At 55.0% G+C, this 16870-nt stretch overlaps 1 protein-coding gene across 4 annotated transcripts in view; it reads right to left on the reverse strand.

Annotated features, from left to right (window-relative positions):
- Window positions 1-12498, reverse strand: part of AKT2 (AKT serine/threonine kinase 2) — a 47740-nt gene extending 35242 nt beyond the window's left edge. For 2 of the 4 annotated variants that reach the window (XM_032390489.1, XM_032390484.1), the window contains exon 1: window positions 12338-12498. The gene's annotated coding sequence lies outside the window, so the exon portion shown is untranslated. Of the gene's footprint in view, window positions 1-1899; window positions 2271-8013; window positions 8598-12337 lie in introns of those variants that run through there. The other 2 variants (XM_032390485.1, XM_032390486.1) reach the window with 2 other exon arrangements.
- Between the last annotated feature and the right edge of the window lie 4372 nt (window positions 12499-16870).

Here is a 16870-nt window from a genome sequence, read left to right on the forward strand (position 1 = left end):
CCACCGCCCCACCCGGCTGCGAAGCGCTGTGCCGAGGGTACACTTGCTGAAACCGTGAAAGACTGGAAGTGACCGAAACGCCGGGCCCAGGGCTCTGTCACCCTAGCAACGGTTAATGTGGCAGCACTAAAAAGAGGGAGCGGATGCCCATGTGCCTCTGTCTCATCTACCACAGGCCAGGCACACCCAAGTGCTCTGCACGTGGGAATTCAACCCTCCCAGACACTTTTACAATCTTTTTTTTTTTTTAAGATTTTTTTATTTATTTGACACAGAGAGATATAGCGAGAGAGAGCACAAGCAGGCGGAGCGGCAAGCAGGCAGACGGAGAGGGAGAAACAGGCTTCCTGCTGAGCAGGGAGCCCGATGCAGGGCTCGATCCCAGGACGCTGGGATCATGACCTGAGCTGAAGGCAGACGCTTAACTGACTGAGCCACCCAGGCGCCCCTACAATCTCTTTTTAATGAAGAAACTGTGTCACGAAGTGCAGTGACCGCTGCCAGCCCCTCGACCAGGAAGTGTGGAGCCGGCGGGGCCGGCGGCCACATGGCCTCTGGAGTCCTGCACACCGGGAGCCGGGCCCTGCTCCCCAGCTTTGTGGGCTTCAAGCTTCCAGCCCTGGATGAGGGGCCCTCCCCTGGCACTGCCGCGCAGCCCTCGGACAGAAGCAGCCTCCGCGGGCGACCTGCCCGTCGGCATTGAGCGCGCTCTCGGCTCCACGGAACATCCCACCTGATCCCCCTCCTGCCACACAAACCACCCAAACGTGCGCCCGGCACAGGGCCTCCATTCGGGTGGTTGGAGCCAGCCCAAGCGGAAACGTGAGCCACAGCGTCCTCTTCAGGAAAGCAGTCACGCGATCGACGACCGACAACGACAGATCTCACGGGGGAGAGCATCTTAGGCCGGAGGCCACATGGAGGTGCGTGTTTCACCGTGGCCCGCATGGAAGGAATTGTGCCAAGAGAGGCAGGATCACAGGGGCAGGAGTCAAGGCTGCCTCAGGAACCAGATGCGCTTCCACCTCAGCTCTGCCACCTCCTGTGGGACCCTGGGCACATGGCTTCCCCTCTCTTCCCCTCGGTCTCCCCATCCACACACCAGAGACAGGAACGGTACGCACTCCCTGCTGTGAGGACTAGAGGAGTTAATCCACATCAAGTCCCTCGAACTCTGCCAGCATGCCAACTGCTCGGCACCCGTCAGGTGTTAGTGCCTCCGCTGCGGGGAGGCGGGGGGACCCTCGCTTCCCACGTCGCACGTTTCTGTAACATGAGAATTTTTACCTATCCCACCTCCCCGGCGGGAAGGCAGCGTTAAAGATACTTTTTTTCTCTTCAACTGCACCCAGTCCCCTCAGTTGCCCCATCTGTCTACTTGGAGCAGGTATAGGACTGGGAGCAGGCTGAAGACGTAGGTGGGCTGCAAAAGATACTGGGACAAGAATAAGCACAGAGCAGATTTCCTTCTCTTCCTTGCCACCCCCGCCCCACACCTTCCCCCTCAGCCCCACCCAGGGCCTTATAGCACCCCACAGAAATCACGTCAGATATCTGAGTCGTCCTGGCCACGAGCTCCAAACACACTGAGTGCACCAGGCTGCAGCCAGGCAGAGACCCTCCGAACACAGCTCTGACCCTGTCCCTCCCCTGCTTGGGGATCACATCCAAGGCCTTCATGGAGACAGGGGCCCACCTGAAGTGGCCCCTGCCTATCCTCCTGCCTCTTTGATCAGCAGCGCCATCCCCACACGCACTTTTCCCTTCTCCCGGTCCCTCGAACAATCCTTGCTCTCTCTCCCTCTCTCTCTCTCTCTCTCTCACACACACACACACACACCCCCAGGACCTTCGCACATACTAGTCCCCCCACCCGGCACACTGCTCACCCATCTTCACCTGCTAAATCCGTATTTCCTCAGGGAAGACTGCCCTGAGTGCTCCTTGCTCCACAATGAGTCACAGATCCTCAGAGCTCAGCGTTCCTGCCCCCTCATGGCTCTTACCTCTAATGTGCTCAGTCACTTGGACAAGTATATGGGTAATGGTTCCTCCCCCATTCGATGGGGTGCTCCACAAGGCAGGGATGGGAATGTCCTGGTCTCCACTGTGTCCACGCCACAGGGCCAGGCCCAGAGCTTCCATAAACTCAGGGTAGGGGTAGCAAACCCAATCATAGCTTTTGAGGTCGGAGTTGGATCAAGTAAAGGCAAAACAAAAATCCTGCATTCATTCATTCCACAAATATGGCACCCATGCTGTGTCAGCACTGCTCTGGTCACCAGGGGGGCAGCAGTGACCAAAACAGAACTCCCTGCCCTAGGGGAGTTTACGGGGGGAGGGGAGAGGGTGGACAAGCCTTAAAGTAAAGCTAAATGAAGAGCAAATTACATGCTGTAACAGAAGTTGACAAACGTTATGGAGAAAAGCAGCACATGGGGGACTAGGTATGTGGGAAGGGGAGAGGGTTTCTGGTTTTATCCAGGGTGATCAGAGAAGGGCTCACTGAGATGGTGAAATTTGAGCAGAAATTCTCCCTGAGAGATGAGGCAGCCACTGGGGCCAGGGGAGAGGGGGGAGAGCGCCCCAGGCCCAGGGAGAGTAGCGCCAAGGCCAGGTGTGACTGAGTCAGGAGGGTGGAGGGGAAGGAAGCACGTGAGACTGGGGGGGGGGTGCGGCTCCCTGAGCAGGCCTGGGAGGCCGCTGTAAGGGCTGTGACTGTTTCTCAGGGACAGATGGGGGACAGTCTGGCTTGGGGCGCAGCGGGATGCGGAGTTCCTGGCCCCGGTGAGGCAGACTGTATCACAACCGCCTCCTGCAGCTGTCCCCAGAGAAGCCCTATGCACTGGCCTGACTCTCTCACCTGCTGGCCCCCAATGGGGAAACTGAGGACAGGAAGGATGCAGTGAGTACCCAATGCTGGGCAGCCGGGACATGGCAGAGGAAACTGGATCATGTCCGTCCCAGCCCTGAGCGTCTTCCACCTCCTTCTGCCCTCACTCCCAAGAGACCGAGACCCCTCTCGCACTGGGGCCAGCCCTCCCTTACCATCCCTGAGGGCCTGCAGACCTGGGCTGCCCCTGTTGTACACAAATGCACGCGTGCGCACACGAGCAAGGCCCCTCCGGTCTGGCTAAAGGCTTCTTCCCTCACAGGCGTTGCTCCACATCATCTGCCTGCTTCCCTGGCCAGCAGTTTTGAGGCAGGGTCTGGTGGCATGAGTCCCCATCTTATCTCTGGGGCACCTAGGAGCAAGCACCTTGGGTCCTACCCATGGATAACGTTTACTGAGTGTTCATGATGTGCCAGGTCTGGACTCTCATGAATCCTCATGGCAATCCTGGGAGGTACATGCTATTGCTATCCCCATTCTTCAGAAGAGGAAACTGAGACCCAGAGAGAAGAAATCACATGCCCAAGATCACACAGCCGTGAGTGCAGGAGATGGCTGACCTAGCCAACAGAAGTTTCTGTAATAATAGAAATGTAGCTATAGGGGCTAGTGCAAGTAAAAAACTTAAATACAAGTGGGGCGCCTAGGTGGCTCAGTCGTTAAGCGTCTGCCTTCGGCTCGGGTCATGATCCCGGGGTCCTGGGATCGAGCCCCGCATCGGGCTCCCTGCTCGGCGGGAAGCCTGCTTCTCCCTCTCCTACTCCCCCTGCTTGTGTTCCCATTCTCGCGGTCTCTCTCTCTGTCAAATAAATAAAATCTTTAAAAAAAAAAACAAACAAAAAAACTTGTAAATACAAGTAAAAATTTAGTTTAATTAACTAAAACTCAAATAGCCACACAGAACTAGTGGCTAGCATATTGGAGGTGCAGCTCCACAGAACCTCTCTGATGAAGCACCAGGGGGCTGAAGGCAGGAGGGGGGGTGGGGGCAGGTGGGGGCAGGTGAGGGCCCGGGATGTGCTCACAGGCCCAAGGGGCTGGATCATCCCAGCCTGCCGCGGAGAAGCTCCCATGTGGTATCATCACTCCCAACCCCTGACCCATCAGCCCAGGGAACTGTAACAGGGCTCAGAGGCCCAAATCCATACCTAGAGTGCTGGTCAAGTCAAATCCTGACTGCTACCTTCCAAGATGCACAGGTCGCTTCCCCAAACCTCAGTGTCCTCATCTATAAAACGGGATCTTAATGCCAACCTGAGCATGTATTTGGATTATTTCAAAAGATGTTTTGTTTTTTGGGGTGTTTTTTGGGGGTTTTGTTTTTTTAGCAATCCAGGGTCATCATGAGGACCCAATGAGACATGCTTCAAGCACAGCTGGGGATGAGGCCAGCACTTGGGAAAACAGGCAGCAGTTACACAAAGGCAAACTCCAAAGTCAAGGGCCAGCCTGAGCCTGAGTTAGTCAGAGCTATGGAAGTGGCAGCTATGTTCATACTGTCACTAGCTGGTTAAAAGGAATCATCCAGATGATTCATGACATGCCCATATTAACTTGTTGAAAATATCATCTAAATGAAAACACACAGCTAAAAAAAAGTAGACAAGTCGCAGACACTACCCCAAAACACATGCTCAACACTTGCCACCCCTCCAACCCCCCTCTAGGTCTTGGGACACCAGTTTGAGAAGCACAGACTTGCCTGCCAGACCCGGGCCCCGCCACCCTCCTGTGCACTGACCCCACTCCCCCAGCTGCAGTGGCGTGTACTCGGGGTCACCACACTGAGGTGTATCCCTTCAGGGCCTTTACCCGTGCGGCACCCCTGCCTGGCCCATTTCTTTGGGCTTTCACGTCAAGGCCTGAATGCCTCCCCTCAGGAGCCTTCCCCAAGTCCCCCTCCTGCCAAAGCCAGCCAGATCTCTGTTCCCTTCCTCCGTGGCACCAAGCACTCACAGGACAAACGCTACTTCTCTGCCTCCTCCAGCAGACTGGGCGCCGCTCCCTGACAGACAGAACTATACACGGCCCATAGTAGGTCCGCAATAAATTATCTGGTCAAAGAACGGAATACACAATGACCAAAAATAGCCAAGGGCGGGCTCCAGAGGCCATTCAGGAATCAGACCCCACGGGAAGGAATAGGGGAGTACCTCCCAACTCTCACCCCTGGCCCCTGGCCTCTAGGGAAGGAAGGGGCTGGCCAAGGCCAGGGCTCTGTGGGCATTGCGGGGGGATGGAGAGAGGCCGCTGCACCCCATCTCCCAAGCAGGGATCGAATGGAGCTAATCCAGTCATTTCCAGAACAAATGAGGCCTACTTCGTGTCAGCTCTGTCTAGGAGAGGAGACAGCAAAAAAGTCATTAGGACCACAGTAGTGAGGGGCGCCTGGCCGGCTCAGTCGGTGGAGCGTGCGACTCTTCATCTCGGGGTTGTGGGGTCATGCCCCATGTTGGGTGTAGAGATTACTTAAAAGTCTTTAAAACCGCAACAACGGCGATTACCTCAGAAACAGTGGCCATGGCATTGATCGGAGGCAGAAGGGCCAGTCTCAAAAAGGCAGACTCAACCCCAGATACAGCTGGCTTCAAATTTCCTGTCTGTCACCAACACTGTGACTTTGGGCAAATCCAGTGACCTGCCTGGGCCTTTGCTGGCTCACCTATGAAATGGGAGGAAGAGCTGCGCGGAGCTCCCGGGTCACGCTGAGGATTTCGGTGAGAGCAGGCACATCAGGCCCCGGAGCAGGCCCGGCACGGAAAGGCCGCCCTGCTAGCTCTCAATAACGACAAAGCAGTCTACATAGCTTTCTGTGCCTCAGTTTCCTAACCACCAATGGCGGTGCCTGTTACCCACCTCACAGGCTGCTGTGCACAAGCTCACAGACACAGGCTGCTCAGAGCCATGTCTGGCTGAACAGGGGCGCGGTGATGGGTATGATTAATATTCCTGTCAGGAGCCCACCCCAGCAGAAACCTCGGCTGATCGGCCTGCCACCTCCTCCCGAGACTCCAAACACACAGCAGCTCCACCAACCAGCAAGTCCAGGCTGGCTGCGTCCGGGGGCCCCCTGTCCGCTTGCAGATGCCCAACCGGACCCAGGCTCACCATCTCCTGCAGCACCAGCACGGATCTACCAAGCACCTTCCCAGGAGGCCCCATGGCAGGCACTTCCTAACACACGAGATCCCTGAATCCTCCCGACAGCCCCACTTGGCAGGGTTGTTCCCATTTCAGCCGAGCAAAATGCACCTCAAAGACATGATATGAGGCCCCCAGGGCTCCAGAGCATCCAAGGGAGAAGCTAGGAACAGGGAGCACACCCAGGTCAGCCCAGACCACTATGCAATGACCCACCCGATGATGAAGACCTTGAAATCAGACCGGGAGGGGGGAGGGAGGGGGGCAAGGGAGTGGCAGCTGCCCCCCCCCCCCAGTCCATTTGGAAAGGGCCCACAAGGTGGCAAACCAAGGCAGGCTTGGATTTCTGGCCTCACCCTTAGAAACAACATCTGTGGACGAGCTTCCTGGGCAGAATGGCAGGGCTCGAGGAACTTCCTGCACGGACCTCTACATGTAGTCTCCCCTTAGCCAACCCCGGCTTACCGTCCCCTGCTTCAGGCACCCAGTACAGCCAGGCCCCACGGCGGGTGCTGAGTTGGCGGTGGGTCCTGCCCCCAAGGGGGCCAGGCCCAAGCTCCCACCCCCCACCCCTGCCCCTCCCACCCCCGCTCCCTTGTTCCCTCCCTCCTGGTCCTGCTCCCAGGGCTGTCTCCCCTAGCTGGGCCTCTTGCTGCTTGGCTGGTTGTCCAGAAGAGCCTGCCACGGAACCACCCCACCGTGCAGCCCAGAGGCCTGGTGGTTGAGAGCCTTCCACTGAGAGCTCTTGGGAAGTTTAAGAGAGGCCCAGGGAGGGGTGTCCCTGGGTCCTCCAGAGACCTGGAGATAACTTCAAAAGACACTCCTTTCCATCCCCTCATCCCAAAGGATTTCCGGAGACCCCAGGAGGTTTGCTCTGAGTCTCCACTCCTTCCAGGAAGACAGCCCAGGGCAAGCCTGGGAAAATCAACAGCCTGGCCTCAGCTTACTGCGCTAAGCCTTCAGTGTGAGGCCCCCTCACCCACAATTACCTGGTCTCGGAAGACTCTGGAGCCACACTGCCCAAATTCAGAGCCCATCCCCAAAACTGCGGGGTTGGGGACCCAGACTGGTTACTGAGGCTCTCCAGGCCTCTGCGAGCTGGGAATCAGAGCCGAGTCCGCCCCGATCTAAGGGATCTTCACTGAAGTCCTCCCATGGCTCCTTCACAGCACTCAAATCCCTACCGCCATGATACCTCCTCCAGGAGGCCCTCCCTGATCACCCCAGCTAAAATACAGTAATATCCCCACACTCTCTTTTCTCTGACCCCCATTCATTTTGCCTTCCCAACACTGACCACAAACTGATATCCTCTCCTAGATTCGTTTGCTGGGCACCTATCTCCACTAGAACGTAGGCCCGTAAAGCCTGGTCGTCCAAGTTCTAGAGCAACCGGGAATGTGGCAGGTCCTCAGGCACACAAGCGGCGTGGAAGGTCAAATCAGCCAAGTACAGCTTTTATCAGGTATTACTGTTGTTCGGCACTGTTATTTGATATTAGCCCAGCTGTCGGGGTTGGGGAGGGGTGGGCCCAAATCACCTCACTGAGCCTCCCCCCCATCTGTCCCTAAACGGAACAGCCCCGGGCCCTGGGGAATGCGGTGTGAAAACCACAGAGGAGGGAGGCGACCATCACGCCTTCGCCGTTTCTAAGGCAGTGATTCTACTCAAGGGGGAAGTGGGAGGCATGTGAAACTCCCTGACCGGCTCGAAAATCTACCCCCCGCCCCAGGCAGAAGCCTGAGAACCTCTTCTGGCAAAAGGCACCTTCTGAAGCTCAAAATCTGACCAAGCTGTTCCTCAGAGAAGTCTGCAAGGCTCTGACCCCCACCTGCCCTCTGCCTCGGCCTCCCCTCACTCACCCCGCCCCGCCACTCAGGCCTCCTCCATGCCGCAGGTCCCTGCACCTCACCAAGCTTTCAACTCTGGCCCTGTGGTTTCCCCACCGCCCTCCAAGGCCGGTCCTTCTCCTCACTCACCTGGTCCATCCGATCGGGGATCAGCGAAAAGGCCTTCCTGACAGCCCAACTACGGAAGCTCCCAGTCACACCTGATTTTAACTGCCTGCCTAGCACCTCCCTCTAACCTGTCCCTTGCTTATTCGCCAGCTTGATGGTTTGTCTCCCTCGATGCCACGGAAGGAGTGGCTCTGTCGAGGGCACCGCTGCATCCCTAGCACCCAAAGCGACACCAGGCATGCAGCAGGTGCTCAGTAAAGGCTGGTGGATAAACGAAACCCTTTGGCTCTGCAACGCCTTCGGGATCCAATGCACACTTCTCTCCCCCACAACCCCGGCCCAGGTGGCTCTGCACAGCTGGGCCCCTGACTCCTATGAGCACTTTTGCTCCTCACCCAGCTTGTGCGCCCACCCTTCTGCCTCGCAGCCTTCAAAAGGGCTGTTCTCACCTGGGTCAAGGCCCTTCCTGCCACTCCCGGGGATTGTGGTGGAGACTCAGTAAAAGCACGTATAGCAGAGGGGTGTAGCAGAGCCTGACACCCGAAAAAGAACTAGAATTTTTACCTCGGAGGAGCTCTGGGCAGCAACTGTGTGGGAGGATGAAGAGGTCTGGGCGCTGCACTTGCTACCCTTTATTTGATTATATGTCCCCACCCCCGCCCCAACCCTCCAAAACCTGTTTCCTCATCTGGAAAATAGAGATGCTAATTTCAGCCGGGCCCTCCTCCTGGTGGTACCCGCCAAGGCTCTGCAGCCTGGGAAGGGCCTCCAAGATAATAAGAATTACAATCGCTAAGATATCCTGAGGGCTCACCGTTTGTCAGGCGCTTTTCTGAAAGAGCAAGAACAGGAAACGTTTACTGGAGACTGTTATGCTAGTGAGGCTATGAATGCTTTCCACCAATTAACCCATTTAACCTTCACGACTATGTATGGGGGCGGGGGGAGGGGTAATGACCATCCCTTGACACAGACAATGAAAGCTCGGAAAGATTGAGGAACGTGCTCAAGGACACACAGCCAGGGAGTGCTAGGGCCGGACTTGAACCCCATGCTCTGAATCACCTTGGTGCAGCTCTTTACAGAGGTCAGAAACCAGGACACGGGATTCCCGGATTCTGGCTGGGCCAGCTGGGGAGCTGGACATCAAGACAGTTGAGACGACTGAGGGGAGGGCATGGGGAAGGATCGACGTGCTCAGGACTGCCGACTGAGCACGTGCACAGTGCCAGCCACCATCCTAGGAGCTTCTCGTGGATGAACCCATTTCGTCCTCACAACAGTCTGAGGTGGGTGCCGTTCAGAGCCCACTGCACAAGAGGTGAACACTGAGGTCCAAGGTCACACAGCCAGAACATGAAAGCTCCAGAAAACTTGCATGCAGGCCCAACCCATCCTTGGGCAGCGACCTCTAACACGGCTCCCCTGCTGTTTTCTCCTGGCTCCCAGCACACACTCTGCACCGGGTCAAAAGACACCCTGGCTCAACTCTGAGGAGGGACCGAGTTTCACCAGCTAGCCCAGAACTACTAGACTGGCTGCCGAGGTGCTCACAGCAGCCCTGGGCTCGGAGGGTGAGGGGAAGGAAATGCCCAAGGGTGCAGCTGACAGGGGCCAGGGCAGGGCCTTTGAGGTGCCCACTCGAGCTTGGGACCTGGGGAACAAGGAGCGCACGACACTAGAGGCAAGCCGACCTGGGTTCAAAGCCCAGCCTGCCCCCTAGGGTCTGACAGACCAAGGACAAAGCAATTCTTTCCCCTGAGCCCCAATGTCTCATTTTGCAGAAAGGAAAGAAATACCATATCCACTGCTGGGGGCAACTAACCCACGGTTCTAGTTACTTGTAGACAAGAGGTTCACTGAGGGCAAACCGGGCCGGGAGTTCACCTCTTGATTCTACTACTTCTGGCTCTGACACATCAGGCCAACCCTTTCACTTCACAGTCTCAGTCTCCTCATCTGTAAAATAGGCACTACACTCCTACCTAGCTCACAGGAGTCTATAAAACAGGCATAACCGGGCGCCTGGGTGGCTCAGTCGTTAAGCGTCTGCCTTTGGCTCAGGTCATGATCCCAGGGTCCTGGGATCGAGCCACATGTCGGGCTCCCTGCTCGGCGGGAAGCCTGCTTCTCCCTCTCCCACTCCCCCTGCTTGTGTTCCCTCTCTCGCTATGTCTCTGTCAAATAAATAAAATCTTTAAAAAAACAAAAAAACAGGCATAACCATACCTATCCTGCAGGTGCGTTTTTGAGATATAAAAGAGCTCACGTGTGTAAAAGGGTTGCCACATGCCTGACCTACTGTGGATGGCCAATAAACTCCAGCAGTTCACTAGCTCTGCAAATGACCTGCCTCTCTGTGCTTGTTTCCCCTTCTAACACGGGAGATCGTGCAACAGTACCTACGGCTCTAGGATGTATTCAGCAAGTTAATCTATGTGAAACATTGAATAGTATGTGGTACACAGAAACGCACTCAATAAATGTCAGCCATCAGTCTCACAATTATTGTTTTTATTGCTGCTGTTAACCCCATCAGGCAAACCCTCTAAAAGCTGGCAGAAAGAGACCAGAGAAACAAACCCCTAGTGGAGAAAAATTCTAGAGCCCCACAGTCTCGAAGAGACTCAAGGACCTCTAGGAACCACAACCAGAGAAGCCAGTCAGCTTGGAAGCCAAGGATGTGGACCAGCCTTTGACCACATCACCAGCCCACATTACCTGGGTCAATGAGGGACTATAGCCAGCCCTCCAGGAACTCCAGACCCGGGGCAAAGGCTACTGGGCAAGCCAAGGTCACGAGCTGGCCTAGGGAGCCCGGGCAGTGGCTCCAAGCACTCACCCAGTGACCACACTGAGAAACTAGATCTGTGGGGGTTTTGGCTACCCTAAGTCCTCCAGAGAAACCTTCCTCCCTGGTTCGAGTTGGGCCAGGGCACCCCCACCCAGGTCCCCTTGGCCTGTGCAGAGAGGAACAGCTGGGAAAACAGCACTCAGCCTCATTGTCGCCTAATGGTGAGACCAACTGTTATCGCCTGGTGGGGAGCGTAAACACGATAGGAGGCTGGACAGCTAACCGGGGAGTCACAAACAGCCTCATGACCGGGATGGAGACTGCCATGATCTGTACTGGTGCCTGGCTCCTCTGCACCCACCGCCAAGCAAGGTCTGGCCAGGGCTGAATTGGGAAGAGAGGACAAGGTTGAAAGGCAGACCATGGAGGACCAACCTGATTACTCCCTCCTGCTGAGCCTAAGCAGAGAGGAAGAGGGTCTTCAGAATCCCAAAGATCTAGAAGTCCCCAGCCACCTTCCCTTGGCAGAGAGGTATCCCTTTAAACACTCCTTCCTCCTAAGTCTTAACAAGCAAATCCAGGGGACACAGCTCCTCAAATCTAAGCTCAATACCTCCTCCCCTCCCTAATATGGAGCCGAAAGCTCAGAAAACTTCAGACAGAGACTTCTAAGACATCTCCTGCCCAGAGAAACAAAGAATTTGCCGCAGCAGTGCCCCACACACCTTAAAATAAGGTTTAATAATATGAAAAGGTTGTGGGACAGACAGCAATCCCAGCGACCATCCAGTTCCCCCCCAAAGTCATTAAGAAGTTCAATAGCGACCCTCCCTCCTCCGGCTCAGTGTAAACCCCCAAGCCCCACCCACCAAACTCGGGAGGCAAAGCCCTTCCTCAACACTCCGCATTACCGCCCTCCCAAAATACTCCCCTGAACACCCACTGGGGCCTGCCCCCCTCACCCCCGCGCGTCCCTCAAAGATTATAAACATCACAAGCCTCCTCCTTTGATACAGCGCTCCTCCACGCTCTCAGGATGCCCCCCCCCAGCACCTCAGTGGTATAACCCACACGGCGCTACCCGGGCCGCACTTGGTACAGCTCCCTCTGCAGCAGCCCCCCACCGCCCTAAACACGCTAGAGGAACAGCTCCCACAGCCCCGAAGAGGTACAGCCCCTACACTTCGTAAGGCGCGCGCCGCTCCGCCCCCCCCCCCCCCCCCCCCCCCAGCTCCCGCCCACCGGGCGGGCGCTCCCTTCCCATCCCACTGGTTCAGCCCGCAGCTCCTCAGTGGTTCGATCCCCGCACTTTGGTGTGCCCCTCCCCGCGCCGCCTCAGTGGTACGGCCAGCCGCCCCCGCCCCCGGCCCCTCAGGCGTAGTCCGACCGCCCCCGCGCAGCCGCCCCCACTCAGTCCCGGAAGGGGGGGGCTCGAGGACGGCGGTCCCCGCCCGGCGGGCACTGGTGGTACGGCCCGACGCCGCACTGCGGGGGGTCCGGACGCGACCATCGCTGGGGGAGGCGCCCGGGGACACGCGCTGGCGCACTCACCTGTCACCGGCGGCCGCCCAGCCTCTCCGGCGGGGCCCTACTCCCGCCCATCGCCACGCCGCGCTTGGTCCCGCTCCTTGTGTTTCCTGGCGCCGGCAACTGCAGCAGCAGCGGCAACGCCTTCTCCGAGCCAGGCCCAACGGCTCGCGCGGCGCGGCCCCCCCCGCCCCCTCCCCCCAGCCCCCGCTTACCGCCCCCTCCCACCCGCTGGCCGGAAATACCGCCTTCTCCCGCCACAAACAGGAACTGACGTAAAAGAGCGAGAGATGAACTCGGAGAGCGCTAGAGCGCAGGCGGAAGGCAGGGCAAGAGGCTGACTCAGAGCGGGACGCCTGCGTACTTTAGGCAAGTTTGGGTCGAGGTGGGCTAGCGAGGTGCCACGCGCAGGCGCCGGACGGAAAGAAGAGACACGATTGCGCAGGCGCAGCAGGACTCTGACGCCCGCTTTCCCTAAAGGCTCGCCGCAGTGGTACTTCCCGGCAGCCCCTGGTCCTTATTTACATACGCTTTGATCTCGCTTTACTGTGATCTCGCCTTTCCCTTCAGTTCCGAGGCTCTTAAAGAGCCCTGGAGCGGGGTTTATGAGAGTTGTCTTTTCACTGTGTCCCGTCACTGCGAGCACAGGCTCTAAAGCCTCACAAACCCAGCTTTGCATTTCCTTGCTGGTGATAGTAGACAGAAGACTTGACCGTCTTCTGTGCCTGTGTGTCCAAATCTGCAAAATGGAAACAGAGTTGCGTCACTGGGCTATTGGACTTTTTTATGTAAATAGAGCAGTTTATAGCAATTAGCCACTCTGGGACTCCAAAATATTAATCCTACCTGCTTATCATATATGTGCAATTAAATAGGGATATAACTTTTTTTTTTAAGATTTTATTTATTTATTTGACAGAGAGAGACACAGTGAGAGCAGGATCACAAGCAGGGGGAGAGGGAGAGGAAGAAACAGGCTTCCCGCGGAGTAGGGAGCCCGACGCGGGGCTCGATCCCAGGACCCTGGCATCATGACCTGAGTCGTTAACGACTGAGCCACCCAGGCGCCCCAAGGATATAACTTTTTGTAATGGGGTAACTTGGTCCTAAAAAGGCTTTAAGATCGCCTTGTAAGAAAAGAGTTTTGCAGGGGCGCCTGGGTGGCTCAGTCGTTTAGCGTCCGCCTTGGGCTCAGGTCATGATCCCACTCTGGGATCGAGCCCCGCATCGGCCTCCCCGCTCCGCGGGAAGCCTGCTTCTCCCTCTCCCACTCCCCCTGCTTGTGTTCCCTCTCTCGCTGTGTGTCTCTCTGTCAAATAAATAAAATCTTCAAAACAAAAAAAGGAAAGAGCTTTGCAGAGATCTTGGTCCACTTGTCAGCTAGTGTCCTAGGCATCTGTCTCCCAGTCCCTTCTCTCTCAAAGGTTGGGTCGGGCTTGCTGCCTTCTGAATTTGGGTTCCAGTGTTCCACAGAGCTTGGCAGGTATGCATTGGTTAGGGCATACTTCTAGAAGCCCTAGCTAGGAGTTGAAGAATCCTAGGTCCACGTAAGTCTGTGAGAGTGACGCAGGCAATCCGGCTCAGAGGTGGGCCTTAGTTTCCTCAGAGGTAAACATAATACTGGAACTAGACCTTAGCTAATGGGTTTCCAGCTTGGAACTTGCTGCTCTGTATCCCTTACTCATGGGCTTCCCCCAACACAGTGTTGATAACCGGCCAATACCTCCCCGACCCAAGCCCTGATCATTTTAGTCTCTTACTGTCTGGTGACAGGTCTGTGTCAGAGCCCCACGAGGGAAAAGACCAGGACTGCCTCAATCGTCACTGTGTAGCTAACACTGCCCAGCAAAAGTCTTGGCACAGAATATGCTCTTGGGGAATATTTGTTTCAAGAATTAGTCCTTTCCGCTCTAATCTAGACTCAATGTCACTGTGGCCTACCCTCTTTGCCCCGTTCTGTGCTGAACATTTCATCGCCCATTCCCCTATTTCTGAGTCTTCCCGAGTTAACTGGAATATCTGCCCGTCCCGGGATGGATTACAACACATAGAGATCTCACTGAAACCTCCCGTGTGCTTGTGTATAAATTCTGTGGGGCACCAGTGGTCAAGGATAATGGCTTTCAACCTAAGACCTAGTACACACATAGATATACTTACCTATGTACATATATACCTGTATGAAAGTGTCATCAAATACTATTTACTGGTATGTATCATGCACTCAGATTTTTTTTTCCCCCCAGTGCTGTTCGAGGCCCTGCTAAACTGATTTTCTGACCCACTAAAGGGTCATGCCTTGCAGTTTAAAAGACACTAGCCTGAGGGTGAACAACACTCACTGGCTTTGGAGATAGGCCTGCCTTTCCTGTGTCAAAATAACTTCACTTCTCTCATTGCAGAACAGTATCAATAGAATTGACTTAGCAATTGTTACAGGCCACAGCCCCGCCAAGGCTATCCTGTTGCCATCAACACCGTCTTGGAGGTCAGCTGCAACAGTACCTAAGGAGCTTGCTCGAGGTCCCAGGACACATTAGGGGTAAGACAGGATTTGAACCCAAGCCGTCTGATACAAGAGTCTGTGCTTTGAATTCATATCTTGCTGGAAAATGGGAAGTCATAGCCCTGTTTCTGCCCCGGCAGACCACTTAATTATCACTTGGGAGCCTCAGTCCCTCAATTTCCAAAACAAAGGTGATTGAGGAGAAAACTCCCTAAAACCTCAAATTGTTATATACCCTCTAATCAATTCTGCAAATGCCCTGCCTATAACTGTAAAGATGAACTACACACGCACTTCTGTGGAGATGGGCCAGTAGCTTCTCATCGGAAGATTGCCCAAAGGCCTCTTGATTCAGAAAGAATGATTAAGAATCCTTCCCTGATGGGCGGAGAGGGCATCTCCTCACAATACCCTTCTGTCGCCACGGAGCAGAAGTCAGGCCCTAGAATATATTTCAAACCTTGTCAGAGATGGGGCTCCCAGTGGTGACTGGACACGTTGCATGGACCAACCATCAGGAACCTCTTAGGGGCGGGCGCCTGAGTGGCTCGCTCAGTCGTTAAGCGTCTGCCTTCGGCTCAGGTCATGATCCCAGAGTCCTGGGATCAGGCCCCGCATCGGGCTCCCTGCTCCGCGGGAAGCCTGCTTCTCCCTCTCCCACTCCCCCTGCTTGTGTTCCCTCTCTCGCTATGTCTCTGTCTGTCAAATAAATAAATAAAATCTTAAAAAAAAAAAAAAAGAACCTCTTAGGGGCGTCTGGATGGCTCAGTGGGTTAAGCGGCTGCCTTCAGCTCGGGTCATGATCCCAGAGTCCTGGGATCGAGCCCCACATGGGCTCCCTGCTCAGTGGGGAGCCTGTTTCTCCCTCTGCCACACTCCCCCCGCTTGTGCGCTCTCTCTCCAATGAATGAATAAAATCTTAAAAAAAAAAAAAAGAACCTCTTAGTAGCTGCAAACAGGGAGCTTCCACTCCATCCGCACAAGGTCTGAGGGGGTCTGTGGCAGTAGTGAAGCTGGCCATGGGGAGGAACCCTCTCTGCCACCCGGGCAGTCAGAAGATACAAGCAGGAGGACTCAGATTTACCCCCTTCTTCATCCTAAGCAGAGCATTTTCCGGGGGAGAAAGTCCATAGCATTGATCCGATTCTCAAAGAAGTCTGGAACTTAAAAAAAAAAAGTTTTTATTTAAGAGAGTTTCCCATGTTCCACAGAAATATTGAAATATCTTTGACTCCCCAGCCAGAAATTTACTAAGGCCCCAACCCAGATGCTACTGTTTGGGAAGATCCTTTTAGAGTAAATTTAAGGGTTCGACAGAAGTACAGATGAGCCTCAGGGATTCTGTAAATGTTGGTTCTAGTTTCCTTTTTATACAATATGTTTCTGTTTCAAAAATTGTACATGGAAGACACCATGCCTCGTGCACATTCAACTTTTTAACACATCGGAGAGTCCCAAAACATTGACGTGGTCACGCGAGGCTAACGCTTTTGTAGGCAGACCTTGGGATGAAGCTTTTTCTACTCTTGATAAGATCAAACACTTTCCATCTGCTCTGAATACATAGATGGGTTCCCATCACATGTGGAATAAAAGCTAAAGGCCTCATCATAGCCTTCAGGGTCCTCACGGGAGCTGCCCCTGCTTATCTTTCTAACTTTATCTCAAGCTCTCTTGCCCTTGACCACCATGTTCGGGACACACTAACCTCTGCCCCTCCCAAAAATACAAGCTTGTTCCCACCCTGGGGCCGTTTCACTTGCTGTTCCCTTTGCCTGGACTATTTACCTCCCTGATCCTGATCTTTGCATGACAAGCTCTTTCTTGTCTTTCAGAATTGAGTTCAAATTTCACATCCTTAGAGTCTTTCCCTGCCCACCCCAAATCCAAAAGAGCCACACTGTTACTATTTCTGAATACATTTCAATTCCTGACCTAGCACTTAAGGCTAAAGAATATTTTTGTTGTTGATGTTGTAGCTGTCTTCCCCCAAACCAGAATATAAATTTGCCCATGAGGGTGAAGACCTTGTCTTGGGTGGGCACCACTCT

Source organism: Phoca vitulina, unplaced genomic scaffold (assembly GCF_004348235.1).
Source record: "Phoca vitulina isolate PV1807 unplaced genomic scaffold, GSC_HSeal_1.0 scaffold58, whole genome shotgun sequence".
NCBI classification, from domain to species: Eukaryota; Metazoa; Chordata; class Mammalia; order Carnivora; family Phocidae; genus Phoca; species Phoca vitulina.